We start from the raw sequence: 27183 nt of genomic DNA, 5'->3' as shown, positions 1-27183 counted from the left end.
TAGAGGGTAAGAATCCAACCAAATTTCTTTGTTGAGGCTCCTCAAATCTACACACAAGCGGATGTCCCCATTCCGTTTCCTAGCAACCACCAATGGTGAAACCATAGGCTAGATTCAATAGGTTCTATCACACCACTGTCACAAAGCTTATCTAACTCAGACTTGAGATCATTCCTTAAACTAAACGGGACAGACCTAATTTTATGTTTTACTGGGATAGCATTTTCTTTTATTTTTATCCTATGCTTAAACCCTGCAATGTTTCCCAAACTCTGGGCTTAAACTCTGGGAAACTGCTCCTCCAAGGAAAAACAATTGTTGGGATCCTTGACCACTAAGACTTCCTCACTATTACCAGGTTTAAGTATCATGCCAAACAATCCCTGGTGGAACCACCCCAAAATATTCAGACCTTTATATGCCACGTATACCTTGCCATAGATTTTGCGTGCCTTGAACTCAAGGCTATCCTCTATAAAACCTTCTAGATCTATCCTCCTCCCTTCATATGAGACAGGTGTCCTGTCAGGTGGATGCAACTTCCTGTCTCCCCAAGTCGAATGAAATAACTCTGAAGTAATCTTCGTGATGCATGCCCCCAAGTCCACCAACAAGTGTAGCCACTTATCACCTACTAGAATGTCCACAAAGGGATCAACACACTGTTTACCATCATCATTCATCCCATCAACCATCCTATCGCTGTCAGAGACGACAACAATCATATCCTGAAATGCCTTCGACAAAAGCTCTTCTCTGTTAGAACTGTCATCATCCATTACAATACTAACTTTTAGCTGCTTACCTACAGGAGACTGACATACTTTTGCAAAATGACCTAGCTTGCCACACTTTCTGCATATCACACTCTTTTCTAGACAAGTTCTGCCCTCTCTATTGTGTGATAAGTTACCACACCTGAAACATATGTTTGAGGACTTAAAGAAGTTGTTTTCATATTTGTTTTGATCATTCTTACTACATACTGGTGTTTTTACAGCTGACTTTACAACATTAACATGTACATTATCATTGTCTTTTCCGTCAGGACTCGTAGTGAGTTCCTTTATCGAGATTTGTGCCATTTCAATACTTTTAGCCACCTTTATAACTTCCTATAATGTCGGATTTCCCATGCTTAACAGCTTCTGTTGAATATGCTTATCTGTACAAAGCCCTATAAACTGGTCTCTTATCAACTGGTCCTGAAAATCCCTAAATTCTCATTTGGAGGATAACTGTCTAAGGGCACAAATATAGGAGTCTATATTTTCATTAACCAATTGAGAGCGTTTAAAGACTTTGGCGGTCATTCTGACCTTGGCGGACGGCGGAGGCCGTCCGCCAAGGTACCGCCGTCAGAACACCGCACCGCGGTCAAAAGACCGCAGCGGTGATTCTGAGATTTGCCCTGGGCTGGCGGGCGGCCGCCAAAAGACCGCCCGCCAGCCCAGGGCAAATCAACCTTCCCACTAGGATGGCGGCTCAGAATTGAGCCGGCGGAGTGGGAAGATGCGACGGGTGCAGTTGCACCCGTCGCGTATTTCAGTGTCTGCTAGGCAGACACTGAAATACTTTGTGGGGCCCCCAGGGGCCCCGCGGCACCCCCTACCACCATCCTGTTCCTGGCGGGAGAACCGCCATGAACAGGATGGCGGTAGGGGGTGTCAGAATCCCCATGGCGGCGGAGCGCGCTCCGCCGCCATGGAGGATTCTGACGGGCAGCGGAAAGTCGGCGGTACACTGCCGGCTTTCCACTTCTGGCCGCGGCTGTACCGCCGCGGTCAGAATGCCCGGTGGAGCACCGCCGGCCTGTTGGCGGTGCTACCGCCAACCTCCGCCATGGCGGTAATTACCGCCGGGGTCAAAATGACCCCCTTTGTGTCTCAAAACCACCAGCCTTGGTAAAATGTCAAATCTTGTGGCTAATTTCCTACAAGCCACCAGAATTTCATCCAATTCTTCTTCATCTTGTGCCATGTCCAGTAGATGTTTGAAAATCTCTCTGCCTTCATATCCTAATAAATGTAGCAACAAGTATTTCTTCCTCTCCGGTCTGAAACGAGACACTCCTATAGCCCCAAGATACATTACAAAACAATGAAAACATTGTTTCCAAGGGATAGCAGGTGCACTTGGAGACTCTAAAAAAAGGTGGTGGTGGGTTCACTGACTGCATGGTACACCACAAAAATAGCCAAATTAAATCCAAGTCTTGTGCGCTTAACCTAGAATACACAGGGCTTCTCTCTCTGTGCTAGACAATCTATAATATGTTGACTAAATTATTCCTTATATATTTTTCTATTCCAGCAGTCTGAACACTGTAGAGCTTGAATACTTATGAAACATACTATTCAACCCTTTTGCTGTGTCCACGGTGAAATTTTTACTCAACTGCACTGAGTACTGTGAAACTGTACTTAGCTGTTCCAATAGCCCATAAATTAGTGTTGTGCATATGCACACCACTACCAAGATGGCACCCGAAAAGCGTCTGAGTCAGTTGCCGTTATCGTTACAGCCAACCTGTAACTTCCTCTTGCTGAAGACGAAGAAACCGTGGATTCAGGGTGAACAGGACTTCACTTGACTCATCACGCGTGCTGGAATTTGTAACGATATTGGGATCCTGCGAGAAACGGCTCACTAGGGCAAGCGGAGATCAACGATTAAGGTAAGTCCTCACCTTAACGCTATGCGCGGGTAATCTGCGATGGTTTCCACCCCGCTCGTCGCCAGAAAACGTTTCTTGTATCCACCGTGAACATATACTGCACACGAACCATGAAATGTTATTTCTTTCTTTATTTCCAGTAAAGCTGAGAAACTACTGCTACTACGTCCGTCCGACGCGTTCTCTAACCGTCCTCCGAACGCACGGGCATGACGACTGCAGCAGCGTCCTCGAGACACAACATAGAACATAACACCATTCAGCTCTCATTTTCGTATTCCTGTTTCTATGTTCGAGCCCACAGTCCATCAATTGTTACTTCTTCAGCCTTTAAATAAGTAGTCATCACATCAAGGCATGTATCTGGAGTACTTTCCAGGTTTTTTTTACATCTGAGAAGTATTTACTTTTAAGGTAAAGTTGTACATACTGGACTCTAAAAAACTCTTATTACCTCTTAACGATAACCACCCTACAACTCTAAATACCCTTACTAATCCTTAAGGCTACCCTTTCCTGCAGCCAAAAAAACCCTTACTACTGCTTCACACTAGCTATTCTTGAACCCTAAAATCTCCCTAACACTACTTAATGATATCCTTTGCTAAAAAAACACTTATTAGCCTTAACGCCACACTGCATTGACCTCTAAAACCCCTTAGCAACCCTTAACGCTACCCTCAAATGTCTTACTACCCCTCAACCCCTACCCATCCCTGATCAGTAAGAACCCCTTACTTTCCCATAATACATTTAAAACCATACGCTTATAGCTTAAAGCTGAAGATGGTGGATGAGTAAGCCTGATGCTCCATGCCAGCCCATTGATTATCTTGCAGCATCAGTGACCCGGGGAGGTGGTTGGCTGACTACAGATATGTTGGTGGAGTTGGGGCTCCTCTGGCAGCAATTTGGGGGCTGAAGATGTATGCTGCCTGCCCGATAGTGGCTGCCAGGGTCGCAATGGTCCACTGGACCCAGCCCTGCAAGATGGGGGAAAGCTCCTGAAGTGAGAGGCAGCAGAGGATGGACCTGCATCCGCCAGGTGGGTAGTGAGGCCCCCGTGCACTCCAGACCTCAGATGAGTGACTGGTACCCCCATTCTAGGCCCCAGAGGGGGAGAGCGGAGCGGGAGTCCGATTGTGGCTTGGCAGCAGAGTTCTGCGTGACACGCTCCTGTCTGTGCATGTTGTGCTTGAAGGCCTTCGAGCTCAAGTCGGGGCTAGGCTTCAGAGCTGAAGGTAGAGTGGCCCTGAGCTGTCCATACCCCTCCGAAGGCTGCAACAGACCACAGAAAGGACTGCGGACCCTGATCAGCAACCATGCTCTGCCGGACATGTCCAAGCTGAGAAACCTATTGAAAGACATGCCTGACATGAGAGAGGAGGCTGTGGCCTACATCGGTGAGCTCCGATGGAGGCACGGTCCATACAGTGATAGCCCAGTACAAATGGAGAATGCCTCTCTGTTAGACAGCCGAGGGAAGCTTGAAACCACGCACAATAGTCATCCGGTGAGTGGCATTCTGGAAGCAGCCCAGAGGAGGGATTAGTGCAGGGCAGTCCCTCAGGGCCTAGATCCCGGCTCGGAGTAGACCCGCTTCGGAGGATGGAGCGGCAGTCCCAGCGTTTGGCTTCCCCCCACCACACTTCTCTCCTGGGGAGAATGATGCAAACGCTGAGCCTCAGTGGAACTGATCCATAGGTTGCTATGACATGTGTTCCCCATCCTGTAAGGGCAATCTAGCCCCACTGTTTCTTGATTTAGTGGCTTAGAAGAACTATTGGTGTTTACTGAGAGGGTTGGAATCCCCATAGCCGTGTTGCTCTTCCGTAGAGGTCAAGAGGGCCTGAAAATGATCCCCTGACCTTAAGGAAGTTACTCTGCTGAGGTGAAAGGGGCTACCTTTGGGGGATGCCATATAAACATAACCACTTCGGCCAGCACAGATGGGGAGAGGGCCCACCCCTGTGACAGGGAACCACGCTGTCACCCCCCACACATGGCTGTTTCCCATGTGTGGCACCAAACGGAAGTGGAGGGAGATGATCTGTTTGGAGACTGCAAGTGAGAACTGCTGCACCCCGACTGTGGATCAACTGCAGCAACTAGTGCACCATCAGGGACCCGACTGACTCTGCCATGGGAGGGGAGTGTCTTGGAGTGCCTACATCCTTGATTAGTTCTCTGAAGTACAACAGAGCTCTTGAACTCACAGATTATGTCCTCTTCCTGGATTTAGATTGCCCCCAGTGTTCCCCAATTAGCTAGAGCTAATCAGACGGTATCCTAACCTAAGGGCAACCAAAACAGTCGAAATGAGGAAACCAAACACCAAACTGACAAGTGCACAGTCTGGCATGGGGGAACCCTCTCCACCACCGACTGGAGAGATTGAGGGACTGGAGCTTTCGGAGGCATCTATACATCTACATCTTGGTAAAGTCCTTGCCTCCATAGCAGATACTAAGACTAGTCTCCAGCAAGACATTAGTGCAGTGTTGGTTTGGCTTGGCCTGTTACAGGCCAAAAACTGTAAGTTGGCCGATGGAGTCAACGAGGTAGAGACTTCAATGGGAGAAATATTAACAGAGCATTAAACACTGACCCACAGAGTGGAGGACCTATCGGAAAGGGTGCGCGTTTTGGGATGGAGAGCTGAGGATGTGGAAGGACGTAACAGCTGCAACATGCAACAACATTAGACTGGTGGGGCTCCCTGAGGGTCCAGAAGGGACTAACATGGTGTTGTATTTGGAACATTGGCTTCTGAAGAAAGTGGCACTGAACCACCTTTCCCCCCTCTTTGCCCTGGGGAAGGCCCACACAGTACCGGGGCGCCCACTGGCACCAGGCCCCCTGACCCACCCCATGGTGGCTAGGCTGCTCCACTATAGAAATAGGGACATTATTCTCCAGAGAGCATGAACTGAAGGCCCTTTCACTGTGGACAATGGAAAAGTTCCAGTGTTCCCTGATTTTACACCATACATCCAAGAACAGTGAGCTTCATTCCTAGAAGTTAAAAAAGCCAATCCGGCATGAAGGACTGCAGTACTTCCTGATGTTCCTTTCCAAACATAGGATCATCTTAGATGGCACTACTCAGTTCTGCAACAATCCAGAAGCTGGTCAGAACTGGCTGGAGGCCAACAGAGCTGGGTTGATGCTCCCCAAAGCTCAGCCAAGATCAGGAACAACGAAGCAGAGATCCAGGAAAAGTACCTGAGGGCCTCTTGTGGAAGGTCTTTGAAGAAACCGTCCATCTCTCAGACTCAACAGGAGAGGGCTGTGGCACTGCTTACAATGGCTGAGATAGCACTGATGCAGAAGACTGATGTCGAAACGGGCACCCCTTCGGAATGTAGATCAATGGCCTCGTAATCAGACACCTCCTTAATCAATGGGGAGCTCCTGCCTAAAGTGACTTCTCAATCTGCAGATTACTTGATCTGATGGTGGGCACTGGCGTTTTGCTGCATTGTTTCTTCCGTCCTGGGTCTGAGAACTTATATAGCTGGGGGTAACCTCTGCTGAGAGATATTGGTTTTACTTAATGATGTCGGTCCCAACATGTGGTTGTAGTTTAATTTACCGGCCCTGACCAAGGATCTCTCAGACTCTAAGACACCAGCTGGCCCACGCACCCGAGTATACACTGAGAAATGGGCAGGTACGGCATGGGTAAATCTCGTATTGCTTAGTCTACCCTTCCCAGAATAGCCCTTGCCAGGAGTCTGGAGGTGGCTTTCTAGTAACAATCCTTTTACCTTCTTGGTTTAAGTGGCCAGCTGTTGCTGGGCTGCTCTTGGGGTGGGGTGTTTGCAGTTGAGGCTTTGTTTATTTGACTTGGGGGGTCACAATGCTTGTTGATACTGGGGATGTGGGTCTTGGGAGGGATTGGGGACAGTCATGAGGGACACATATACTGTTTGACTGCATGGCAGATTCTAGAGTTACATTAACACAAATGCCCTGGAACATCAGGAGTGTGGGGTTCACCTCTAAACATCACAACATTCACAGATACCTAAAGAGTACAAGTGGCTATGTAATAGGAAACTCAACTCATGGAGGAGGGGGGTTTGACTGTTTGCAGCATAGATGGCAGGGGCAATTGTTTGCCACCTCTTACTTGGCCTATGCCACAGGACCTCTTATATGGATCAGGGCGGGAACACCCTGAGTGCTCACTCACTCCACAGTCGACAAAGAGGCATGATATATACTGATTAAGGGTAAGTTATTAGGCAAAGATATCACGTTGGGGAGCGTGCCTGCCCCAAATCAGGATCAGGTGGCTTTTCTTCAGGTTTTGTCATCTTCACTGGCTCCTTTAGTAACAGATGGCCTCTTACTAGGAGGGGATTTTAATTGCATGGCCGACATTAAACTCGTCCGCTTTACCCCACCCCCCTCACCCACACTGGGTCTTGTAACATTAGACTTCTAGGGGCCTCAGAGACTGGTTGGGACAGTGGGAGTCATCAGATATATGGGGGGGGTCCAGCACGGGCAGACACAAGACTATTTGTACTGTTCCCACATATACCATTTACATACTAGGCTAGATATATTTATATACTCCAACGGCTTAGCCAAAATGTGACCCATACCGAATACTTGGGATGTACGCTAACAACGATTGGCTCCTCAACACCTGGCATGTCTTTCACCTCACCATGCAAGAGTACACCTTCTACTCCAAGGCCCATAGGACTTTCTCCTGTCTGGATTACTTTCTTCTTCCCAAGACCTTGGGGTACTGGGTGCAGGATGTGTGTATCGGACCTAGGGTGCTGTCAGATATTCCCCAGCGGAGCGGAGCCTGGCCACAGGTGAGAGAGGTAGCCCCCACTGGAAACTGAGTCATTGGACCCTACTGGACGTCCAACTTAGAATGGGCCTTCATGAAGCCACCGGGGATTACCTTGCCTGCAATGTTGGCTCTGTTACATCCCCAGGAGTGGTGTGGGAGGCCTAGAATGCTACCATGCGCACCTTTGTCACCAGCTATAGGACTGCCCACCGCAGACATATGACTGCTGCCCTTGAGGACTTGGAAGTACAACTTGCTGAGTTAGAGACCCAGTACCTGACCTCCTTGTACGTGGCATCGCTGTGCAGCTCCCTTCCTTTCAGCACCGTCTTGCCTCAAACACAAATAGAGGAAGCCCGAGTGGACTGGGTGGCAACCCAGAGCCGTATTTACCAGTGGGGGAACAAATCCAGCAAAACCTTGCACTGGTTGTGCTCAACCGAACTTTCACAAGACACCATCCCCGAGATCTCTGATGCACTGGGCCACCTGCTTACCGGCGACAGCCAGATTGCCAAGACTTTTGCGGAGTATTATAAGGAGTTATACTCCTGCAGAGATGAGGAGGGGGTCCTGTTAATAGAATAGTTTCTCCATGACTTCCCAACTAAGGCTCTTTCCATACTAGATGGGGAAGCCTTGGAGGTTTCTTCAGTGGCCGTTGGTGGACAGCATGGGTAATAAGGTGGTGTTCAATTCTTGAGAAATGTGTGACTGCAGGGCGTCACCTCAGCCAGACACACATGACATATGAACCACCCAAAAACAGGGTACTTCGGAAGGCAAAGTTTTTCCAGAATTAGTTAAGAGATATAGGCCTCACAATTATAAGTGAGATACTTTAGTGACAGGCAGGGAAAGTTGAGCTAGCCCTGATGAAGGCCCCCAGACCTATCAGGCTTATTGAGAGGGCCAAAACATGTTGGCCAACCATTAGGGCCTCTAGGAACATTGCAGTCCAAAAAAGACCCAAGGCACTTCGGTTTTATCTATACCATTGGTACCCTCTAATAAATGAAACATTTGGGGTTTACCAATATGTATTTTTAAGTATAGTATCTGGATCCCTGCTAATATCCAGTTAATAGTTTATTTACGTACTTCCAAGACCTTTGTTTGAGTCCGCCCTGGTAGTATCATTTTACCAGGGTGTGGATGGACTGCCAATGATGCAGCATGGCACTATTAGCCGGTGAGGCGTCTATTACAATTCTCGGAAGAACCCATAGGTCGACTGGGATTTAGGTCAGAGACAAATGTGATGGACAAGAATCCACACCTATTCACTCCCATCATTGGGCTGCTTGTGGACTAGCTACTTCTATGTGAATTATTGTACTATTTGGGAGAGTGTAGCTAGGCATCTTTCTCTCACTTTCCTATGGTGTTCATAGAAGTAAGGGAGGCTGACATCACGACAGAGGAGCTGGGAGCAGCATTGATGCATCTCCGGCTGGGAAGGGCTCCGGGCCGGATGGTCTCCCAGCAGAATTTTATAAAGCTACATAGGCACTAACGAGTGCCCACCTCCTGGCTGTCTTCCAGGAGGCCTTGGCTGGCAAGATGCTCCCATTGCCTCTCAGAAAGGCAGACATCATTGTCATACTCAAGCCCCGCCAGCAGGTGGACAATTGTGGTTCATATCGCCCAATTTCGCTTTTGAACATAGAGGTCAAGGCCTGGGCCACGGTCCTGGCCAATCGCCTGCTCAGGGTTATATCCACCCTAGCATACCCGACCACGGTAGCTTTATGCCTGGCCATGATACAAGGCACAATATCCGGTGGGTGTGGAATACTATCGCTCTTTCTCAAAGGCACCATGCAGATGGCGCACTATTATAAGTGGACTTGTGCAATGCCTTTGATTCTGTGGCCTGGTCCTTCCTCTTCCCTCTACTGAACAGGCTGAACTTTGGCCCTCGTTTTATTAACTATGTGCAACTTCTCTACACAGAGCTATTTGCATAGGTGAGAGTGGGTGGAGCCAATTCTGCATCATTCCCAGTGGAGCACGGTGCGTGGCAGGGCTGTCCACTCTTGCCACTTTTGTTTGCCCTGTTGATTGAGCCTTTAGCAAGCTGTGTCCGCATAGATGCACAATTGAGTGGATGCCGTGGAGGCCCTGTCTTGGAGGAGGGGATAGCTCTATACGCTGAAGATGTGCTTCTCTTCTTGACTGACCTACCGAATTTGGGACGGCAGACTTTCCAGATCCTGGACATATATGGGGGTTTCTCAGGCCTCAAAGCCCATAGCAGCAAATCCTTGGTATACCCACTTTGCGAGTCGGGCGATTAGTCTTGGGCATCGGGACTCTGCATCCTCTCCCAGGAGTTTTGGTATCTGGGTGTCTTTATCACCTCAGACGAAGGCCGAGCTTGGACATCCAACCTACAGTCATAGCTGGATTGTTTACCGAGCAATCTGAAGCATTAGGGACTGTTGCCCCTCTCCCTTCTGAGCAGATCATCCATTTTTAAAATGGTGGCCCTCCCCTGACTTCCCTACCAACTTCAAAATTCGGTTGTTGGTCCTGCGTTTAGTTGTTGGTCCTGTGTTCATTTTTTGCCTAGTGGAGTCCCCCTACGAAGCTTTTTGTTTTGTCAAGACCACCGCGTATCACCCTTTCCAAGTGTTATAAAAGTTCTTTCGAAGGGGGCATTGATACCCCGGATATACACTCCTACTACAGGGTAGTGCAGCTCGCCATCCTCAATGAGTGGTGGTTCGGGGGCTTTTCAGACCCTGTTTACTCTGATGAGGGTTGGGCTCTCTGTTCCAGTGCTCTACTATGCCTGTTGTACGGAAGCCTGATTCTCAGGAACCTCTGTCCAGCAACTTGTGTGGTGCTGGAGATGTGGGTGGCGTCGAGGAGGGCCATAGGATGGGACGTGTGCCTCACGGGGGACAGCCCCTTCACCAAGTGAAAAACCTACAGGGTTTCCACCGTTGGGACCTGATTGTCATCTCTAGATTGGGAGATGTTCCTGATGGGAACAGAGTGAAATCCTTTATTGCCCTCCAGGACGAGTTCCAGTTCCACAAGTCCCTGTTCTTTGAATACGTACAGCTCAGTCACGCACTTACCCTGTACTTACAGCAGTCCTTTGGAACCCAAAATCTTATTGACCAACATCAAGGAACATAAAATATCAGCGATCTGTCGCTCATTGGTAACTAACACAAAGGACACCTTTCCAGCCTTTAGAGAGGCGTGGGAATGCAACCTCGGTCTAATAGAGGATGATGACTGAAGGGAGGCAGTGGTGCCCCCGCGAGAGGCAGCGGTTGCTTCCCAGTTCCGCCTTATTCAACTAAAATACTTGCACAGAGTTTTTTTACACCAAAGACCTGCTATGTAAGAAGGGGTTCATTGCCTTGGCAGACTATTTGGATGTTTAGAGGACACAGGAGACTTCTTACACACCCTGTGGGGCTGCCCCATCCAGATTCCATTTTGGTGTGGTGGGTTCGAGTGCCCGGAGGGGGTGCTTAGTGTGTCTCTGACGACATACCGATGCACATTTCTCCATCTGTCCGATGATGTTGATTGCAATCACTACCACCGAGCTCTGTTATGGTTGAGACTTACGGTGGCTAACAGGGACATCACTAAGGCCTGGAGGGAACCATCTGCTCTCCTCTTGGAGACATGGTGGCTGGGGCTTGACTGGTGCATAGGCATGGAGCACCCAATATACCTTGCCAGAGGGTGCCCAAAGAAATACTACAAAATCTGGAAATGCTGGGCAACATACAGGGACATACAGCTGGAGCCATGTCCACAACTCCCTGACTGTTTTACAGTCGCAGGAGACACATTTCCACCATAGGGTGGACTCGAGGGTTTGGGGGAGTGGTCGGCGGGCATCAGAGAGGGGGCATATCTTTTTCACCTTCCTTTCTTTTCTAGGCAATATATTGATATTTTTCTTCCTAAGGTCTCTGTGGGTTTGGGCTCAGGGTGGTGGGGGGTGCAATGGACCTTTGAGTTTTTCTCTTTTCCTGGATTGTGTTGTTGTTTTATGTTCCCTTTCTGTTTCTGCAACATGGCTCCCTCTACTCGTGAATGATTGTATATCTCAAGTGCAAGATTAATGTTGTGGACTGATGTGTGTAAGATTTGTTTTTGCTTTCTATGCTTTACGTGATCCCTTGTGATGTCAATTTCCATGAAAAACAATAAAAATAGTTGTGGAAAAAGAACCCTTGGGCTAAATTATGCACATAGTACTGCTGTGGTTTTAAAAGGTTGTGTAACACATTGAGTTAATGGTTGAGTGTTGCAAACCAGTTGTCAATCCCAAAACTCTCATCCAAAAGTCTCCTGACTGTCGAGCAGGCAACACGAAGTGATCACCGAAAGCAGACACCTGGCACCTTAAGAAAGACCAAACACGTTTGACAAATACAAGTGATTTATAGAGCAGTACTACCATCAAATCACATTCTTTTTTAAACTTGTATACAAATCCAAAACAAAACTGTTATTTTAACCCCTTGCACGCCATGGACTTAATGGTTACGTCCATGGCTGCTCCTGTGAGGCGCAATGGACGTAACCATTACGTCCATTTAACAGCCCTCGGGGGAAGAGCTAGCGCTACCCCCGAGGGACATCCCCCCAACCCCCCCATGATGTCAGCGTGCGATCACGCGCTGACATCATTAGAGGGAGGAAAGATGCGTTTGAAGCCATTTGCTTCCAGCGCGTCTTCGGGAAAGGAGGTAAGTTTTACCTCTGGGGGGGGGGGATCCCTGTGAAGGAGGCATTGAGGGAAAGGAAATCTGATCGGAGCAGGAATGCCCACTAGACACCAGGGAATTAGTGTGTGTGTGTTTATTGCATGGGAGAGCGACCCCCTTCGGCAAGGGTCACTCTTCTTTGGGGGCAATGCATTTTTTTGCCACTTCTGCCCTCTTTGGGGGCAGATTGGCCTTATTTTTAGGTGGATCTGCCCCCAAGGGGGGCAGAAAGCCACTAGACATCAGAGATTGTTTTTTGTTGTTAGTTTTTTGTGTTGGGGGGCCCCAAAGCACTATTGGGCAGTTCTGCAGTGTGTGTGTGCTTTGTGTGGGGGGTGGCCCCTTGGGCAAGGGTCGCCACCCAAAGAGGGCAATGTAATCTAGGCCATTTCTGCCCCCCTTGGGGGCAGATCTGCCTAGTTTTTGTAGGCTCTTTTGCCCCCGGGGGGGGCAGAAACCATAAAGACACCAGGGATTTTTTTTCTTCTGTTTTTTTTTGTGTTGGGGGCGTGCCCCCTTGGGCAAGAGTCGCCAGCAAGGGGCAATAAGTACTATTGGGCAGTTCTGCCCCCCTTGGGGGCAGATCGGACTATTTTTTTTAGGCCTTTCTGTCACCAAGGGGGGCAGAATCCACTTAGAGCTAGAGATCATGTGTGTGTGTGCTTTGTGGTGGAGGGGTGGCCCCTTGAGCAAGGGTCACCCCCCCAAAGGGGGCAATGTAATCTAGGCCATTTCTGCCCATATTGGGGGCAGATTGTCCTAGTTTGTGTAGGTCCTTCTGCCCCCGGGGGGGGGCATAAACCTTGAAGACGCCATGGATTTTTTTTTCTTTTGTTTTCCCCTTGGCCAAGGATCGCCCCCAAGGGGCAAAAAGTACTGTTGGGTAGTCCTGGCCCTCTTGGGGGCAGATCGGCCTATTTTCTTTAGGCCTTTCTGCCCCCAAGAGGGTCAGAATCCACTTAGCGCCAGGGATCATGTGTGTGTGTGTGTGTGTGCTTTGTGTGGGGGGTGGCAATGTAATCATGAAGACGCCAGAGATGTTTTTTTTGTGTTGGGGTGCCCCCCTTGGCCAATGGTCACCCCAAGGGGCAATAAGTACTAATGGGTAGTTCTGCCCCCCTTGGGGGAAGATCAGCCTATTTATTTTAGGCCTTTCTGCCCCCAAGGGGGGCATAATCCACTTAGCGCCAGGGATCATGTGTGTGTGAGTGTGCTTTGTGGTGGGGGGGTGGCCCCTTAGGCAAGGGTTGCCCCCCCAAAGGGGGCAACATAATCTAGGCCATTTGGGCAGATTGTCCTAGTTTGTGTAGGTCCTTCTGCCCCCAGGGGGGGCAGAAACCATGAAGACGCCATGGTTTTCTTTTTCTTTTGTTTTTTTTTGTGTTGGGGGTGCCCCCTTGGGCAAGGATCGCCCCTCAAGGGGGAAAAATAACTTTTGGGCAGTCCTGGCCCCCTTGGGGGCAGATCGGCCTATTTTCTTTAGGCCTTTCTGCCCCCAAGAAATGCAGAATCCACTTTGCGCCAGGGATTATGTGTATGTGTGTGTGTGTGTGTGTCTGTGCTTTGTGTGGTGGGGTGGCAATGTAATCATGAAGACGCCAGGGATTTTCTTTTTGTGTTGGGGGGGTGCCCCCTTGGGCAAGGGTTGCCCCCAAGGTGCAAAAAGCACTATTGGGCAGTTCTGCCCCCCTTGGAGGCAGATTGGCCTATTTTTTGGTCAGGCACATCTGCCCTCAAGGGGGGCAGAATCCACTTTGCACCAAGGGATCATGTGTTTGTTTTGTGTGCGGGGTGGCCCCTTGGGCAGGGTCGCCCTCCAAAGGGGGCAATATATTCTATGGCATTTCTGCCCCCCTTTGGGGAATTTTGGCCTATTTTTTTAGGCCCATGTGCCCCCAAGCAGAGAACACTAGACACAAGGGAACATTTACAAATGGTTGGTGACGGGGTGTTTGTCAACTGGCGAAGTATTTGCATTTATGATAATAACAGTTTATTTCTTCTTTTTGTTCTAGTTCAAAGCTTTTGCTTCCTTTGCTGTGGCTTGTGGCAGTTTTGGTAGTGGTTGTCCTGCGGTATGCATAGTTGCATGTTTTAGGTAAGTAAATAAATTTACTCCAAAGGAGTATTGTTGCCATGCATGAATGACATGTTTGTAGGTGGTGTACTGAATGCAGGATTGTGTGTGAAATTGTCTTTAGATTTATGCACAATGATTATTGTGTTGTCTTATGTCTAATTTGCTTTTTTTCTCTTTTTAGTGGGATATCATTGGTGATTGCTGTGGCTGTGCAGAGTAGTTTTCAGGCAAGTGAGCGGTATAGTTTTTGAGTTTATAACTCTTAGTGATAAAGCTACACTTTGTTTGTTACTTATCTTACACAGTGCTGGTTGTTGGTGGTGCATTTGTCCAGTTAATTTTTGTAGGGAGGATCATGGCTAGCCGTAGGATGACCGCTCAGTAGGTTGCAGGTGTGGTTTTTGAGTCGCCTTCTGACCATGATTATGAGACTGACTCTGCATCTGAGGCAGAGGAAGAAGTGCAAGATTCTGGAAGTTAATTTTCTGTCAGAGAGGAATCATCTGATGATGAAGCCACTCTCAGTGCTGATGAAGGGCCAATTTTAGAGGACACTGATGTGTCAAAAGTGCAGGAGCCAGCAGCTGAAAGGCTTCCCATTGGAAGACATGACATGTGGGTTGCACCAAACATGGAGCAGCCACAGTTGCCTGCATTTACTGGTTTCCCAGGGTGTCGAGTTAATACAGAAAACTTTTTGCCCGTCAACTTTTTTGAGTTGTTTATGGACAACATATTTTTGGAAGAGATTGTTGAGCAGACTAATTTGTATGCAGAGCAGTATTTGAGGGACAACGCTGCCAGACTTAGGCAACACTCTAGAGCTAGCAGGTGGATTCCCACAAATCTGTAAGAGTTGAAAAACTTTCTTGGGTTTAACTTTTTTGATGGGGCTGATAAGGAAGCCATCAGTGTCTTTATATTGGTCTACTAGTCCCTTGATGGCAACTGCTATATTTCCTGCCATCATGAGTCGTAACCGGTATGAGCTTCTTCTTCGGATGTTGCATTTTGTAGATAATGCCTTAGCCTTGCCACAAGATCACCCTGATTCTGACCGTCTTTTTAAGATTAGACCTGTCCTTGATCATTTGGTAGATTGGTTTTCAGAGATATATGTTCCAGGCAAAGAAATATCTGTAGATGAGCCTTTGGTCCTGTTCAAGGGTCGTTTGGCTTTTAGGCAGTACATTCCTGTAGGAAGGTAGCCTCTTTCTAGTCTTGTTACCCCCACTTTTGGCCTGTTTGTGAGTATATGTCAGGGTGTTTTTACTGTCTCTCTGGGATCCTGCTAGCCAGCTCCTAGTGAAAACCCTATGTTGTCAGTGTGTTTGATATGTGTCACTGGGATCCTGCTAGCCAGGACCAAGTGCTCATAAGTTTGTGGCCTATATGTGTTCCCTGTGTGGTGCCTAACTGTATCACTGAGGTTCTGCTAACCAGAACCTCAGTGTTTATGCTCTCTCTGCTTTTAAAATTGTCACTGTAGGCTAGTGACTAATTTGACCAATTCTCATTGGCACACTGGAACACCCTTACAATTCCCTTGTATATGGTACCTAGGTGCCCAGGGTATTGGGGTTCCAGGAGATCCCTATGGGCTGCAGCATTTCTTTTGCCACCCATAGGGAACTCGGACAATTCTTACACAGGACTGCCACTGCAGCCTGAGTGAAATAACGTCCACGTCATTTTACAGCCATTTTTCACTGCACATAAGTAACTTATAAATCACTTATATGTCTAACCCTCACTTGGTGAAGGTTAGGTGCCAAGTTGCTTAGTGTGTGGGCACCCTGGCAATAGCCAGGGTACCCCCACATTGTTCAGGGCAAATTCCTCGGACTTTGTGAGTGCGGGGACACCATTACACGCGTGCACTACATATAGGTCACTACCTATATGTAGCGTCACAATGGTAACTTCGAACATGGCCATGTAACATGTCTAGGATCATGGAATCGTCACCCCAATACCATTCTGGTATTGAGGTGACAATTCCATGCATTCCCAGGTCTCTAGCACAGAACCAGGTTACTGCCAAACTGCCTTTCCGGGGTCTTCACTGCAGCTGCTGCTGCTGCCAACCCCTCAGACAGGTTTCTGCCCCCCTGGGGCCTGGGCAGCCTGCTCCCAGGAAGGCAGAACAAAGAATTTCCTCTGAGAGAGGGTGTTACACCCTCTCCCTTTGGAAATAGGTGTGAAAGGCTGGGGAGGAGTAGCCTCCCCCAGCCTCTGGAAATGCTTTGATGGGCACAGATGGTGCCGATCTCTGCATAAGCCAGTCTACACCAGTTGAGGGATCCCCCAGCCCTGCTCTGGCGCGAAACTGGACAAAGGAAAGGGGAGTGACCACTCCCCTGACCAGCACCTCCCAGGGGAGGTGTCCAGAGCTCCTCCAGTGTGTCCCAGACCTCTGCTATCTTGGAAACAGAGGTGTTGGGGCACAATGGACAGCTCTGAGTGGCCAGTGCCAGCAGGTGACGTCAGAGACCCCCTCTGATAGGTGCTTACCTCTCTCAGTAGCCAATCCTCCTTTCTGGGCTATTTAGGGTCTCTCCTCTGGGCTATTCCTCAGATAACGAATGCAAGAGCTCACCAGAGTTTCTCTGGAATTCCCTCTTCGACATCTGCCAAGGATCAACCGCTGACTGCTCCAGGACGCCTGCAAAACCACAACAAAGTAGCAAGACGACTACCAGCAATATTGTAGCGCCTCATCCTGCCGGCTTTCTCGACTGTTTCCTGGTGGTGCATGCTCTGAGGGCTGTCTGCCTTCACCCTGCACTGGAAGCCAAGAAGAAATCTCTGTGGGTCGACGGAATTTTCCCCCTGCCAACGCAGGCACCAAACTTCTGCATCACTGGTCCTCTGGGTCCCCTCTCATCCTGACGACCATGGTCCCTGGAACACAGGAGCTGGGTCCAAGTGTCTCCCACAGTCCAGTGGCCCTTCTGTCCAAATTTGGGGGAGGTAAGTCATTGCCTCCCCACGCCAGACAATGATCCTGTGTACTGCGTGACCTGCAGCTGCTCCGTCTTCTTTGCACTTTTCCAAGGATTCCTTAGTGCACAGCCTAGCCTGGGTCCCCAGCACCCCGTCCTGCATTGCCTAACTTGCTGAGTTGATCTCCGACATCGTGGGACCCTTCTTTGTGACTCTGAGTTGACCGCTATCCTCAAATCTTCTAAGTGCCTGTTCTGGTACTTCTACGGGTGCTGTCTGCTTCTGCAGGGGCTCTCTGAGTTGCTGAGTGCCCCCTGTGTCTTCTCCTCCAAGGGGCAACGTCCTGGTCCTTCCTGGTCCCCACCAGCACTCAAAATCCTCAACAGTGACTCTTGCAGCTAGCAAGACTTGTTTGCAGTATTTCTGCGTGAAAACACTCCTGCATCCTCCAGCACGCTGTGGGATATCTTCTGACCAAAGTAGAAGTTCCTGGCACCTTCCGTTGTTGCAGAATCTTTGACTTCTTCCACCTGGAGTTATCCCTTTTGCACCTTCATCCGGGGTTTAGTGGGCTCCTTCCCCCCCTAGACACTTGCATGACTCTTGGACTTGGTCCCCTTCCTTTACACATCCTCAGGTCCAGGAATCCGTCTTCAGTGTTTTGCTGGTGGTTGTGGTTCTTGCAGAATCCCCTATCTCGACTATACTTTCTTTCCGGGGTAGTAGGGTAACTTTACTCCTACTTTTCAGGGTCTTGGGGTTGGGTATCTTGGACACCCTTAGTGCTTTCTAACAGTCCCAGCAACCCTCTACAACCTACACTAGGTCTGGGGTCCATTCATGGTTCGCATTCTACTTTTGGAGTATATGGTTTGTGTTGCCCCAGGCCTATTTCTACCTATTGCATCCTATTGTGATTCTACATTGTTTGCACTACTTTTCGTACTGTTACTTACCTGATTTTTGGTTTGTGTACATATAATTTGTGTATATTACTTACCTCCTAAGTGAGGGTATCCTCTGAGATACTTTTGGCATATTGTCACTAAAATAAAGTACCTTTATTTTTAGTAACTCTGAGTATTGTGTTTTCTTGTGATATAGTGCTATATGATATAAGTGGTATAGTAGGAGCTTTGCATGTCTCCTAGTTCAGCCTAAGCTGCTTTGCCATAGCTACCTCTATCAGCCTAAGCTGCTAGAAACACCTTTATTCTACTAATAAGGGATAACTGGACCTGGAGCCAGGCCAGCCTCCTACAATTCCTAGCAAGAGGGCACAGTATGGAATTAAGAATATTAACTTTCTGAAAGTAGTACAGGATATGTTTATAATTTCTGGGTCTACACTGGTAGGGATTCCAATATTGAACCCCCTGGTTGTCCAACCACTTTTGGAGTTAGTGAGAAAATTGTGTGGGAACTTGGGAGACGACTGTTCAACAAAGGTCACCATTTATATGTAGATAACTTCTACAATGGAGTTCAGTTGTTCAAGGAGTTGTTCAGAGTGGACACTGTTGCTTGTGGCACAATCTGCTCTAATCAAAAAGGCTATCCAAGAGAGTTTGTCTGTAAAAAACTTGAGAAGGGACAGTGCAGTGCCTTGCAGAATGATGAGCTGCTAGATCTGAAATGTGTAGACAGGAGGGATGTGTACATGCTAACTACCATCCATGATGAGAGTACTTCACCTGTTGCTGTTTGGGGTCAAGTTGCTGAAGTGCGCAAACCTGTGTGCATTTTAAACTATAATAAGCACATGGGTGGTGTTGATAGAGTAGATCAGAGGTTGGAACCTTACACTGCTGCTCGTAAGTCTTATGTTTGGTATAAGAAATTAGTGGTTCACCTGTTCCACTTGGCAACTTTTAATGCTTTTGTTGTGTTCAAGGATAGTTCTCCAGAGTCAAGGACGAAATTGGTGAAATTTCAGGAGTCTATCATAACGAGCCTTGTTGTGCTGGAACAGGCAAGAGTTCCTAGAGAAGCAGTGGTGGAGGATGTGGCTAGATTGAAAGATCGTCACTTTGCTGAGCACATTCCTCCCACGGCCAAAAAAAGCTTTCCTGCTAAGAGATGTAGAGTCTGTGCTCAAAGAGGTATCAGGAAGGAGATTAGGATCTACTGCCCTGATTGTCCTTCAAAGCCTGGGCTTTGTGTGGGTGGCTGTTTCAGGAGCTACCACACACAGAAGAATTATTGGGAAATTCCGTGAGCGTACACTGCTGTTTTATATTTTTATATGTTCAGTTTCACAGTTGGCATTACTGTCATGTATTCAGTTAGAGCTTTTGTGTTTGTAGTTTTGTACTTATTTATAATGAGTGGTTTCTTTGTTGTTCAAAAACAACAACAAAAGTGATGGCTTGTGCATTGGGTGGTGCTTGGCTGGCGTGTGCGTGGGGTGGCGCTTGGCTGGCGTGTGCGTGGGGTGGTGCTTGGCTGGTGGGGTGAGTGGGGTGGCGCTGGGCTAGCGTGTGCGTGGGGTGGTGCTTGGTTGGCAGTGTGCGTGGGGTGGCGCTTGGCTGGCGGTGCCAGGCAAATGCCAGTCCACACACTCATCAGCTGGTGTGATTGCTGTATCAGGCATGTGGGCGTATGAAAGTGATGGGCCCGTGAGTGGCGCTATCTGTCGATGCGAGTGTTGTAATGAGCTGGGCCCGTGGCTGGCGGTGTGAATGGTCTTGTGCATGTCATGTATGGAAGGTGTGTGAATGGATTGTGAAGCGGTTGGTGCCTTGTCGTGGCTTTACACCTCACGAGCTGTGAGTCATTGGTTCAGTTTTTTGGCCTTTCAGTTATTAACAGTGCATTTCATTTTTGCGAAATCTCTTGTTAATAAAATTTGATCCACTGAACCATCACTCACCCTCGTGCCAAATCCAACCAGTATGTGTGGTAAAAATGACAAAACCTGCTCCGCTGTAACCAGGCGTCGCAGCACACGTGTGACACGCTAGGTGTCTCGGGTGGGACCCCGATGATAAAGCATGCCACTAACTTGGTTGGTGGGTGACGGGTCTTTTTAACATAACCAAAGTGCGTTTCTTTTCACAATTTTAGTGTTTAGAACAACACATAAGTAGGTGGACACATCTTATTGATCTATTGCAAAACTACCTCTGTTTGGGAGGGCACCTATGTTTTTGGTCCCAGGTGCGGCCTTCATCTAGGGAAACCTACCAAACCCAGACATGTTATAAAAATAGACACCCCAAGGAGTCCAAGGAGGTGTGGCTTGCCTGGATCCCCCAACACTTTCTTACCCAGACTCCTCTGCAAACCTCAACATGTGCTTAAAAAAGCTTAAAAAAGCGTATTTTTCTCACTTTTGTATGTAGGATCACCGCTGCAGCACAAATTTCCTACCACCCAGAGTTCCCCTCAGTCTCTTAAGTAAAATGATACCTCACCTTTGTGGGTCTCCAAAGCAGAGTCAGCCTAAAAGTTTATAAAATATGTGCTTATCAAGTCGCTGTGCTATCCCTTCAATCTCTACAGGTTTTTGGCATTTTTCTGTTCCAGGTACCTGGGCCACCTACACAAGTGAGATATCATTTTTATCGGGAGACTTGGGGGAACGCTGGGTGGAAGGAAATTTGTGGCTCCTCTCGGATTCCAGAACTTTCTGTCACCAAAATGAGAGGAAAAAGTGTTTTTTGGCCAAATCTTGAGGTTTGCAAAGGATTCTGGGTAACAGAACCTGGTCAGAGCCCCACAAATCACCCCATCTTGGATTCCCCTAGGTGTCTAGTTTTAAAAAATGTGCAGGTTTGCTAGGTTTCCCCAGGTGCCAGCTGAGCTAGGGGCCAAAATCTACATCTAGGCACTTTGTAAAAAAAAAACGCTCTGTTTTCTTTGTGAAAATGTGATGTGTCCACGTTGTGTTTTGGGGCATTTCCTTTCGCGGGCGCTAGGCCTACCCACACAAGTGAGGTACCATTTGTGTCAGGAGACATGGGGGAACACTGGGTGGAAGGAAATTTGTGGCTCCTTTCAGATTCCAGAACTTTCTGTCACTGAAATGAGAGGAAAAAGTGTTTTTTTGGCCACATTTTGAGGTTTGCAAAGGATTCTGGATAACAGAACCTGGTCAGAGCCCCACAAGTCACCCAATCTTGGATTTTCCTAGGTGTCTAGTTTTAAAAAATGTGCAGGTTTGCTAGATTTCCCTAGGTGCGGGCTGAGCTAGAGGCCAAAATCTACAGCTAGGCACTTTCCAAAAAACTGGTCAGATTTCAATGTAAAAATGTGATGTGTCCATTTTGTGTTACCTATCGCGAGCAGTAGCCCTAACCACGCAAGTGAGGTACCATTTTTATCGGGAGACTTGGGGGAACACAGAATAGCAAAACAAGTGTTATTGCCCCTTGTCTTTCTCTACATTTTTGCCTTACAAATGTCAGACAGTGCGTAAAAAAGGCGTCTATTTGAGAAATGCCCTGTAATGCACATGGTAGTATGGGCACCCCAGAATTCAGAGATGTGCAAATAACCTCTGCTTCTCAACACCTTATCTTGTGCCCATTTTGGAAATATAAAGGTTTTCTTGATACCTATTTTTCACTTTTTATATTTCAGCAAATTAATTGCTGTATACCTGGTATACAATGAAAACCCATTGCAAGGTGCAGCTCATTTATTGGCTCTGGGTACCTAGGGTTCTTAATGAACCTACAAGCGCTGTATAACCCCGCAACCAGAAGAGTCCAGCAGATGTAACGGTATATTGCTTTAAAAAATCTTACATCGCAGGAAAACGTTACAGTGTAAAACGTGGAGAAAAATTGCTGTTTTTTTTACCTCAATTTCAATAATATTTTATTTCAGCTGTTATTTTCTGTAGGAAACACTTGTAGGATCTACACGAATGACCCCTTGCTGAATTCAGAATGTTGTCTACTTTTCAGAAATGTTTAGCTTTCTGGGACCCAGCATTAGTTTTTCACCCATTTCTGTCACTAACTGGAAGGAGGCTGAAAGCACAAAAAATAGTAAAAATGGGGTATGTCCCAGTAAAATGTCAAAATTGTGTTGAAAAATGGGGTTTTCTAATTCAACTCTGCCTGTTCCTGAAAGCTGGGAAGATGGTGATTTTACCACCGCAAATCCTTTGTTGATGCCGTTTTCAGGGAAAAAACCACGAGCCTTCTTCTGCAGCCCTTTTTTCCCCATTTTTTTTAAAAAAAACTAAATGTTCGCAGTATTTTGGCTAATTTCTTGGTCTCCTTCAGGTCAACCCACAAAGTCTGCGTACCTCTAGAATCCCTAGGATGTTGGAAAAAAAGGACGCAAATTTGGCATGGGTAGCTTATGTGGAGAAAAAAGTTATGAGGGCCTAAGCGCGAACTACCCCAAATAGCCAAAATAAGGCTTGGCACCTGAGGGGGAAAAGGCCTGGCAGGGAAGGTGTTAATTAAACGAAAACAGAACAGTTTTAACAGGGCCGGAGTTTATAAAAAGAAAGAAAGAAAAAAAACACACATAACTAAATCCTTTATTACATCCTTAGGGGGCAACATCTGAAAAGAGTGAATTTGGTTAATCCCATTGAAAAGTGGATTGCCTGGCAGGAGATCGCTTTTTCAACTGAGACAGACAGGAAAAGTCCCCTTTGACACTTATTCCACACAGCAAATGCTGAGAAGGTGGTGAAAGCAGACAGAAAGGCGTATTTATTTATCGCGTTTAGTTGACTAATTGGGCTTGACTGCATTAGGACCACCATCCCAACTTTTCCTTTGGCATGAAACTCATCCACAAGTGCCTGGGATATGCCTCTTTAGAGTTTCTTGCCACAGTAAGGCATGAATCTACTTTTATTAAATCCGTGACAGGATAACAAATCGATGTAAGGTAAATAAATGGTTAAATCAGTGAACAACTCAGATGTTAACGGTATATGTGCTTTCTCCAGCAGCCTAAACCAATCTTGCTGAAAATACTAACGTGAAAGAGGCTGTGGGCTAAAGCTGGCAGAGGTTGTCCTGACCTTTAATAAGGCGTCTTGAGAAACTGATCCCTTGCCGCGTGCAGGAACCGCAGCCCTCATGCCTGTCAGTCCTCCCTCACTTGTTTTCAGTCAAAGTTGCACAGTGAAGTATGAACAACTACCCTGCCATGTACTGAAAGAAAAAGAATTCTAAATGGTGACAGAAGGCCAGATTACATAAACTGCATCGATGCACAAACAAAGCCAATATTCTTTCAGATCATGTTCTGGAACCATAATAATAAATGGTAAATGAAGATGCTTTCACTAGTACAAAATATAAAACTAAACTCGTTTTTTGTTTTATCGTATCAATGTTTACATACCAAGAAATTGAACGAATAAATTCTTCTCCACTTTTAAAATGGGAAAGGTGAAGTTGGATACGAGCCAAATTCTCCAACACCTAAATAACATAAAAAGTGTAAAAGGTGGTTGCTCCACTTCTTCAGAGAAGAAGCCAATGAGCATTTATTGCCTTTTTGCAACTGTATTTTGTTTGTAAAAAAAAATAACCACAGTTAGATAAAGAAAGAATGGAGCACACTAACAAATACAGCTTTTTGGCAATGAGGCAGATTCGAGGGTGGCTATTTTGAAATGTCGAAAGAGTGTTGGCCGACTGACTACGAGCCAGCAGCTGAAAACTAAAATTATATTTTACAATTGTTTTATTTTTCAGCTGCTGGCTCACCCAGCATGTGCAGATGTGCAGGGAGGGGTGTGGCTGGGCCATGGAAGGGGGGAGGAGGAGTGGAGTGAGTGCACTAAGTGCGCATGTCAGTTTGGCCAGCCGTCTGCACACACAAGTTTGTCCAACCTGGCTGCGTTATACAGCCGGGCTGGAGAAACAGTACAGACTCCTATGCAGTGTCTGAGAGGCAGACCAAGTTGTTCAGACAATTACTGAAGCTGCTCCAATGCTACATATAGCATGAGTGCAGAGCCAGGATTGCATGAGGAGCCTGTGCTGGTGTGCCAGGGACTACTGGGACACCAACACCATCGGAAGAGGAGCGAGGCGCAGGAACAGGTATGTTTTTTTTTGTTTAAAATTATTATTTTATTTCTCCGCCTACCCCTCTCCTTGAGATTTGGGCAGATCTCTTCAAAATATACATTAGTCATGAGTCCCTCTTAACTAAGCTTTTCTTCATCATAATTATGTGTGACTTACTCCTGGAACTTCAAGGGTAGGTTGGTAGTAAGTCACACTTACGGACATATCTCTGTGAGTTGGATCAGAATACCCTCCAAAAATAAAGCCCAAAGTGTCTCCTATGCCAAAAACGAATACCCTCTGACAATATCTTAGATGCTATATTTCACTGTAGTTGTCAAATCAAATTTTCTCTACTTTAGCAAAGGCTACACAAAGTGGGCCACTGACCCAGCACAAAGCATACACTGCTATTCTGTTAACAAGTACCAAAGGTCTACAGGACATGCCCAAAAAATACTTTTCACTAAATACTATCACTGCTCAAAAATTTCCCTGTCCAGGAATACATGTCAACACCATGATGTGCACTGTCTCTGCATGGCACATCCTTGCGCGACATGCGAATATTATGGAAGTATACTCACCTCCCTATCTATAATAATACCTTTTTGCCTCTCACTTATGAATGGAAGGTGCATATACAATTGATGTCCTTGGGTATCCACAGAATAGGGACCTGTTCACTGATGAAGTGTTCAAGATGATCGAAAAATTCAAGCAAAAGGGAGGGGTTTTGCAACTTGCAATATTTTTATATTGGCATATAAGCAAATCACAAGCACGCTTCCCACAGTTCCCAACCACCCCTCAACCTTTACAGCCTGATGATGACATATGTCACACCTTCACGACAAGGCCTTATTACACAACTATACACTGCAGTGACAGATGGTCCTCATGCCTTCACATCTCCTGCTAGAGCTAAATGAGAAAACAGATTTGGGAGTCCGCATCAAAGACTCCATTTGAAAATGTTCATGTTTACTAATTTAAAAAAAATCTGTAAATAACAGGCATAGTCTACTCCATTTTAAATGTCTTCAAAGCACGCACTATACTGCGGCTCGTTTAAAAGACATGGGCTAACCATTGACGCTAAAAGCCTGATTACGAGTTTGGTGGCCTATGCAACCAAAAGTCGGCTTGGTAGTCGCACCACCGTCTTATGATGTTGGCGGTCCCAGACAGCAAAGACCACCGTGGTCCCACCAGCACCACAAGGCAATGGCGACCACCATGGTGACGAGGCAGGCCAAACAGGCTGACGGAGCCAGTGTTCCCGCCGTACACATTATGATGTTGCACACCACCAACGTGACAGTGACAGTCCAACTACCACGTTCCAGCAGGTGGAAATGGAGAGTATAAAGGAACTCACTCACCTACAGGCAGCATTACACGTCCTCTGCCGCCATGGAGTCCATCACACACATCCTGCTACTGCTCATCGATGAAGCCCAAAACCCACGCCGCCATGGACTCAACTGATGGTAGGACAACACCTACCTGTATCATGAAGCTGATCAAAAGATTGGCGCGCCGTCATCCACATGATATGGGGGTCACGCTACAGGCACCAAGTACATGTGTCATTGTGTCCACAGTCGGAGTCATTCACAACGAATGACACATGCAAGCCAATATAACGCCCCCTTTGGGCAAGTCACTGACACTGCACTGCCACACTCCACAAAACACACGTTTGCTTATCTTAGGGACAGCAAAGTGTACAGAACATTGTGTCACACCACAGCAACATCACACATAATTCAACTGACACCCTCACATTGCACACATGCCATGGACTGTCATCTGATTGAAGACACATATGTATGGATGTTCCATGGAGCACAAATATCCCTCCCATGAAACAGTCCAGCAGTGGACCCACACATCACCCACATTTTAACACGATGGAAGGTCAATGGGATGCACAATATTGTGAGAGACAAATATCTTACTGTAGCAACATAGCAAACAGAACACAATGAAATGACATCACAATTGGATTAACAAACAAATATCCATACAGTGAACATCTACCTTTGTCTTGGGGGATACCAGCACTGCTCCCAAAGTCCGATATTGCCAACAACAGCAGATGGATCAGCAATCAGTGTGAAACACACCCAACTGTAGGTATACAACACAAATTAAACAGGAACAACATAAAGATCGAAAAGGAAAGGCAGGACAAATATGTACCCAAAAAAGCAAAAAAGCAACAACTTGCGTTATTGGATCCAAATGCTTAAGAGCAAAGGCCATTGGCCAGTCCACATATGCCCATGCACATTACTGTGCCCACACTTGACTCCAACCACAGCCAAGGAACCTCCACAGGAAGGGGCATCAAGTGGGCAAGGAGGCACCTCAGGCATCATGCTTGGGTGGGGTCGGATTTGGGATGGCTGGGTTTGGGAGAGGTAGCCCTTTATATGGAGGGGTGGGCTTCTTTTTGGAGGGGGGATATGGGTGCTTGCAGGGGGTCAGGTAAGGACTTGGATGGGGAAGGGATGGATAGAGATGTGGGTTGGGATTGGGAGGGGGTTTGGAGGTAACAGGGGAAAGGGCAAGCTCAAAAAATAAACTCTCCTTGGAATAGTGAGTAGGGTCGTCAGAAGGGGTTGAGAAATTGGGGGTTGAGGGAGTGGACGTCTTGTGTGTTGTGGGTGTAGATGCCTTGGGTGTGTGCATGTGTGAGGTAAGTTTCTGTTTGGGTGGTGTCTGTTGCAGGTGTGAATTCTTTTTGTGTCTTGACGGGCTGGGAGGTAGAAGTGCTGGGTGATGTGGGAGTGGTGGATGTGTCAGTGTCTATTGGGATGGTGTCTGCAGGTATGGTGGATGTCATGGATGTGTCTGTGTGTTGGGTGGTGTCTGGGGTTACAGTGGATATATCCATGTGTGTTGGGGTG

Source organism: Pleurodeles waltl, chromosome 5, assembly GCF_031143425.1.
Source record: "Pleurodeles waltl isolate 20211129_DDA chromosome 5, aPleWal1.hap1.20221129, whole genome shotgun sequence".
NCBI classification, from domain to species: Eukaryota; Metazoa; Chordata; class Amphibia; order Caudata; family Salamandridae; genus Pleurodeles; species Pleurodeles waltl.
The sequence above is the reverse complement of the archived record's forward strand: the minus strand, read 5'-3'. Positions refer to the sequence as shown.